Consider the following 7,188-nt stretch of genomic DNA (forward strand, 5'->3'; position numbering starts at 1 on the left):
GAGGAGAGAGACAAGAGAATGGGAAGGAGAATGGGAGAGAGAAAGAGAGACAAGGAGAAATGGAGAGAGAAAGAGAGACAAGGAGAAAGGGAGAGAGGAAGAGAGACAAGGAGAAAGGGAGAGAGAAAGAGAGAGACAAGGAGAAAGGGGAGAGAGAAAGAGAGACAAGGAGAATGGGAGAGAGAAAGAGAGACAATGAGAATGGGAGAGAGAAAGAGAGACAAGGAGAATGGGAGAGAGAAAGAGAGACAAGGAGAATGGGAGAGAGAAAGAGAGAGACAAGGAGAATGGGAGAGAGAAAGAGAGACAAGGAGAATGGGAGAGAGAAATAGAGACAAGGAGAATGGGAGAGAGAAAGAGAGACAAGGAGAATGGGAGAGAGAAAGAGAGACAAGGAGAATGGGAGAGAGAAAGAGAGACAAGGAGAATGGGAGAGAGAAAGAGAGACAATGAGAATGGGAGAGAGACAATGAGAATGGGAGAGAGAAAGAGAGACAGGAGAATGGGGAGAGAGAAAGAGAGACAAGGAGGAATGGGAGAGAGACAAGGAGAATGGGAGAGAGAAAGAGAGACAAGGAGGAATGGGAGAAAGAAAAGAGACAAGGAGAAATGAAGAGAGAGAAAGAGAGACAAGGAGAATGGGAGAGAGACAAGGAGAATGGGAGAGAGAAAGAGAGACAATGAGAATGGGAGAGAGACAAGGAGAATGGGAGAGAGAAAGAGAGACAAGGAGAATGGGAGAGAGACAAGGAGAATGGGAGAGAGAAAGAGAGACAAGGAGAATGGGAGAGAGAAAGAGAGACAAGGAGAATGGGAGAAAGAAAGAGAGACAAGGAGAATGGGAGAGAGAAAGAGGAAGGAGAGAAAGGAGAAGAGAAAGAGAGACAAGGAGAAATGGGAGAGAGAAGAGAGACAAGGAGAAAAGGGAGAGAGACAAGGAGAATGGGAGAGAGACAATGAGAATGGGAGAGAGAAAGAGAGACAAGGAGAATGGGAGAGAGAAAGGAGAAGGAGAATGGGAGAGAGAAAGAGAGACAAGGAGAATGGGAGAGAGAAAGAGAGACAAGGAGAATGGGAGAGAGAAAGAGAGACAAGGAGAATGGGAGGAGAAAGAGAGACAAGGAGAAATGAGAATGAGAGAAAGAGAGACAAGGAGAAAGGGAGAGAGAAAGAGAGACAAGGAGAATGGGGAGAGAAAGAGAGACAAGGAGAATGGGAGAGAGAAAGAGAGACAAGGAGAATGGGAGAGAGAAAGAGAGACAAGGAGAATGGGACAAGGAGAATGGGAGAGAGAAAGAGAGACAAGGAGAATGGAGAGAGAGACAAGGAGAATGGGAGAGAGAAAGAGAGACAAGGAGAATGGGAGAGAGAAAGAGAGACAAGGAGAATGGAGAAGAGAAAAAGAGACAAGGAGAATGGGAGAGAGAAAGAGAGACAAGGAGAAAGGGAGAGAGACAATGAGAATGGGGAGAGAAAGAGAGACAAGGAGAATGGGAGAGAGAGAAGAGAGACAAGGAGAATGGGAGAGAGAAAGAGAGACAAGGAGAATGGGAGAGAGAAAGAGAGACAAGGAGAGAATGGGAGAGAGACAATGAGAATGGGAGAGAGAAAGAGAGACAAGGAGAATGGGAGAGAGAAAGAGAGACAAGGAGAATGGGAGAGAGAAAGAGAGACAAGGAGAATGGAGAATGGGAAAGAGAGACAAGGAGAATGGGAGAGAGAAAGAGAGACAAGGAGAGGGAAGGGAGAGAGACAAGGAGAATGGGAGAGAGAAAGAGAGACAAGGAGAATGGGAGAGAGAAAGAGAGACAAGGAGAATGGGAGAGAGAAAGAGACAAGGAGAATGGGAGAGAGACAATGGAGAATGGGAGAGAGAGAAAGAGAGACAAGGAGAATGGGAGAGAGACAAGGAGAATGGGAGAGAGAAAGAAGAGAGACAAGGAGAATGGGGAGAGAGAAAGAGAGACAAGGAGAATGGGAGAGAAAGAGAGACAAGGAGAATGGGAGAGAGAAAGAGAGACAATGAGAATGGGAGAGAGACAATGAGAATGGGAGAGAGAAAGAGACAAGGAGAATGGGAGAAGAGAAAGAGAGACAAGGAGAATGGGAGAGAGAAGAGAGACAAGGAGAATGGGAGAAGGGAGAGAGAGAAGAGAATGGGAGAGAGAGAAAGAGAGACAAGGAGAATGGGAGAGAGACAAGGAGAATGAGGAGAGAGAAAGAGAGACAAGGAGAATGGGAGAGAGAAAGAGAGACAAGGAGAATGGGAGAGAGAAAGAGAGACAAGGAGAATGGGAGAGAGAGAAAGAGAGACAAGGAGAAGGGAGAGAGAAAGAGAGACAAGGAGAAAGGGAGAGAGGAAGAGAGACAAGGAGAAAGGGAGAGAGGAAGAGAGACAAGGAGAATGGGAGAGAGAAAGAGAGACAAGGAGAATGGGAGAGAAAGAGAGACAATGAGAATGGAGAGAGGAGAGACAAGGAGAATGGGAGAGAGAAAGAGAGACAAGGAGAATGGGAGAGAGAAAGAGAGACAAGGAGAATGGGAGAGAGAAAGAGAGACAAGGAGAATGGGAGAGAGAAAGAGAGACAAGGAGAATGGGAGAGAGAAAGAGAGACAAGGAGAATGGGAGAGAGAAAAGAGAATGGGAAGGAGAAAGGGAGAAGAGAGAAAGAGAGACAAGGAGAATGGGAGAGAGAAAGAGAGACAATGAGAATGGGAGAGAGACAAGGAGAATGGGAGAGAGAAAGAGAGACATGGAGAATGGGAGAGAGAAAGAGAGACAAGGAGAATGGGAGAGAGACAATGAGAATGGGAGAGAGAAAGAGAGACAAGGAGAATGGGAGAGAGAAATGGGAGAGAGACAAGGAGAATGGGAGAGAGAAAGAGAGACAAGGAGAATGGGAGAGGAAAGAGAGACAAGGAGAATGGGAGAGAGAAAGAGAGACAATGAGAATGGGAGAGAGACAATGAGAATGGGAGAGAGAAAGAGAGACAAGGAGGAATGGGAGAGAGACAAGGAGAATGGGAGAGAGAAAGAGAGACAAGGAGAATGGGAGAGAGAAAAGAGACAAGGAGAATGGGAGAGAGAAATAGAGACAAGGAGAATGGGAGAGAGAAAGAGGGAAGGAGAAATGGAGAGAGAAAGAGAGACAAGGAGAAAGGGAGAGAGAAAGAGGGACAAGGAGAAAGGGAGAGAGACAAGGAGAATGGGAGAGAGACAATGACAAGAGAATGGGAGAGAGAAAGAGAGACAAGGAGAATGGAGAGAGACAAGGAGAATGGGAGAGAAAAGAGAGACAAGGAGAATGGGAGAGAGAAAAGAGAGAGAAGGAGAATGGGAGAAAGAAATAGAGACAAGGAGAATGGGAGAGAGACAAGAGAATGGGAGAAGGAAATGGGGAGAGAGAAAGAGAGACAAGGAGAAAGGGAGAGAGAAAGAGAGACAAGGAGAATGGGAGAGAGACAAGGAGAATGGGAGAGAGGAAGAGAGACAAGGAGAATGGGAGAGAGAAATAGAGACAAGGAGAATGGAGAGACAAGGAGGGAGAGAGAAAGAGAGGGAAGGAGAAATGACAAGGAGAAGAGAGAAAGAGAGACAAGGAGAATGGGAGAGAGAAAGAGAGACAAGGAGAATGGGAATGGGAGAGAAAGAGAGACAAGGAGAATGGGAGAGAGAAAGAGAGACAAGGAGAATGGGAGAGAGAAAGAGAGACAAGGAGAATGGGAGAGAAAGAGAGACAATGAGAATGGGAGAGAGAAAGAGAGAAGGAGGAGAAGGAGAATGGGAGAGAAAGAGAGACAAGGAGAAATGGGAGAGAGAAAGAGAGACAAGGAGAATGGGAGAGAGAAAGAGAGACAATGAGAATGGGGGAGAGAGACAATGAGAATGGGAGAGAGAAAGAGAGACAAGGAGAATGGGAGAGAGAAAGAGAGACAAGGAGAATGGGAGAGAGAAAGAGAGACAAGAGAATGTGGGGAGAGGAAAGAGAGACAAGGAGAATGGGAGAGAGAAAGAGAGACAAGGAGAATGGGAGAGAGACAAGAGAATGGGAGAGAGAAAGAGAGACAGGAGAGAATGGGAGAGAGAAAGAGAGACAAGGAGAATGGGAGAGAGAAAGAGAGACAATGAGAATGGGAGAGAGACAATGAGAATGGGAGAGAGAAAGAGAGACAAGGAGGAATGGGAGAGAGACAAGGAGAATGGGAGAGAGAAAGAGAGACAAGGAGAATGGGAGAGAGAAAGAGAGACAAGGAGAATGGAGAGAGAGAAAGAGAGACAATGAGAATGGAGAATGGGAGAGAGAAAGAGAGACAAGAGAGAAAGAGAGAAAGAGAGAGAATGGGAGAGAGACAAGGAGAATGGGAGAGAGAAAGAGAGACAAGGAGAATGGGAGAGAGACAAGGAGAATGGGAGAGAGAAGAGAGACAAGGACAAGGAGAAATGGGAGAAAGAAATGGGAGAGAGAAAGAGAGACAAGGAGAATGGGAGAGAGAAAGAGAGACAATGAGAAGGGAGGGAGAGAGACAATGAGAATGGGAGAGAGAAAGAGAGACAAGGAGGAATGGGAGAGAGACAAGGAGAATGGGAGAGAGAAAGAGAGACAAGGAGAATGGGAGAGAGAAAGAGAGACAAGGAGAATGGGAGAGAGAAAGAGAGACAAGGAGAATGGGAGAGAGAAAGAGGGAAGGAGAAATGGAGAGAGAAAGAGAGACAAGGAGAAAGGGAGAGAGGAAGAGGGACAAGGAGAAAGGGAGAGAGGAAGAGAGACAAGGAGAAAGGGAGAGAGGAAGAGAGACAAGGAGAATGGGAGAGAGAAAGAGAGACAAGGAGAATGGGAGAGAGACAATGAGAATGGGAGAGAGAAAGAGAGACAATGAGAATGGGAGAGAGAAATAGAGACAAGGAGAATGGGAGAGAGAAAGAGAGACAAGGAGAATGGGAGAGAGAAAGAGAGACAAGGAGAATGGGAGAGAGAAAGAGAGACAAGGAGAATGGGAGAGAGAAAGAGAGACAAGGAGAATGGGAGAGAGAAAGAGAGACAAGGAGAATGGGAGAGAGACAATGAGAATGGGAGAGAGAAAGAGAGACAAGGAGGAATGGGAGAGAGACAAGGAGAATGGGAGAGAGAAAGAGAGACAAGGAGAAATGGGAGAAAGAAATAGAGACAAGGAGAATGGGAGAGAGAACGAGAGACAATGAGAATGGGAGAGAGACAATGAGAATGGGAGAGAGAAAGAGAGACAAGGAGAATGGGAGAGAGACAAGGAGAATGGGAGAGAGAAAGAGAGACAAGGAGAATGAAGGAGAATGGGGAGAAAGAGAGACAAGGAGAATGGGAGAGAGAAAGAGGGAAGGAGAAATGGAGAGAGGAAGAGGGACAAGGAGAAAGGGAGAGAGGAAGAGAGACAAGGAGAAAGGGAGAGAGGAAGAGAGACAAGGAGAATGGGAGAGAGAAAGAGAGACAAGGAGAATGGGAGAGAGAAAGAGAGACAATGAGAATGGGAGAGAGAAATAGAGACAAGGAGAATGGGAGAGAGAAAGAGAGACAAGGAGAATGGGAGAGAGAAAGAGAGACAAGGAGAATGGGAGAGAGAAATAGAGACAAGGAGAATGGGAGAGAGAAAGAGAGACAAGGAGAATGGGAGAGAGAAAGAGAGACAAGGAGAATGGGAGAGAGAAAGAGAGACAATGAGAATGGGAGAGAGACAATGAGAATGGGAGAGAGAAAGAGAGACATGGAGGAATGGGAGAGAGAAAGAGAGACAAGGAGGAATGGGAGAGAGACAATGAGAATGGGAGAGAGAAAGAGAGACAAGGAGGAATGGGAGAAAGAAATAGAGACAAGGAGAATGGGAGAGAGACAAGGAGAATGGGAGAGAGAAAGAGAGACAATGAGAATGGGAGAGAGACAATGAGAATAGGAGAGAGAAAGAGAGACAAGGAGGAATGGGAGAGAGACAAGGAGAATGGGAGAGAGAAAGAGAGACAAGGAGAATGGGAGAGAGGAAGAGGGAAGGAGAATGGGAGAAAGAAATAGAGACAAGGAGAATGGGAGAGAGAAAGAGGGAAGGAGAAATGGAGTGAGAAAGAGAGACAAGGAGAAAGGGAGAGAGGAAGAGGGACAAGGAGAAAGGGAGAGAGACAAGGAGAATGGGAGAGAGGAAGAGAGACAAGGAGAATGGGAGAGAGAAATAGAGACAAGGAGAATGGGAGAGAGAAAGAGGGAAGGAGAAATGGAGAGAGAAAGAGAGACAAGGAGAAAGGGAGAGAGGAAGAGGGACAAGGAGAAAGGGAGAGAGGAAGAGGGACAAGGAGAGAGGAAGAGAGACAAGGAGAAAGGGAGAGAGGAAGAGAGACAAGGAGAAATGGAGAGAGGAAGAGGGACAAGGAGAAAGGGAGAGAGGAAGAGGGACAAGGAGAAAGGGAGAGAGGAAGAGAGACAAGGAGAAAGGGAGAGAGGAAGAGAGACAAGGAGAAAGGGAGACAGGAAGAGGGACAAGGAGAAAGGGAGAGAGGAAGAGGGACAAGGAGAAAGGGAGAGAGGAAGAGAGACAAGGAGAAAGGGAGAAAGAGAGACACAAAGAAAGGGAGAGAGAAAGAGAGACACAGAGAAAAGGTAGCCCCTCCCTTCACTCCTCTCCCTCCCTTCACTCCTCCCCCTCCCTTCACTCCTCTCCCTCCCTTCACTCCTCCCCGTCCCTTCACTCCTCCCCCTCCCTTCACTCCTCTCCTCCCTTCACTCCTCTCCCTCCCTTCACTCCTCTCCCTCCCACTCACACACACACATACACTGAACACACCCACTCCTCCACTTTCTAGAACACCCCTCCCTTCACTCCCCTCCCTCCCTTCACTCTTCCCCCTCCCTTCACTCCTCCCCCTCCCTTCACTCCTCTCCCTCCCTTCACTCCTCTCCCTCCCTTCACTCCCCTCCCTCCCTTCACTCCCCTCCCTCCCTTCACTCCTCTCCCTCCCTTCACTCCTCTCCCTCCCACTCACACACACACACACTGAACACACCCACTGAACACACACACACACACGGGGAACAGCGCCCCATCCATAATTGATGCTAGCTGTGGGCAGGCAGATGCTGGAGGCAGGAGGAAGAAGGGAGGAAGAAGGGAGGGAAGGAGGGAGAGCAGCTGGATGTGTTTATGGAGGAGAAAGAGGAAGGAAAGATGGTG

The 7,188-nt window shown here is 47.6% G+C and overlaps 1 pseudogene; it reads left to right on the top strand.

Moving 5' to 3' along the window:
* Positions 1-6,883: 6,883 nt before the first annotated feature.
* Positions 6,884-7,188, top strand: part of LOC135568621 (RNA binding protein fox-1 homolog 1-like) — a 49,273-nt pseudogene continuing 48,968 nt past the window's right edge.

The sequence above is a fragment of the Oncorhynchus nerka genome, unplaced genomic scaffold (assembly GCF_034236695.1).
Source record: "Oncorhynchus nerka isolate Pitt River unplaced genomic scaffold, Oner_Uvic_2.0 unplaced_scaffold_1442, whole genome shotgun sequence".
Classification (NCBI taxonomy): domain Eukaryota; kingdom Metazoa; phylum Chordata; class Actinopteri; order Salmoniformes; family Salmonidae; genus Oncorhynchus; species Oncorhynchus nerka.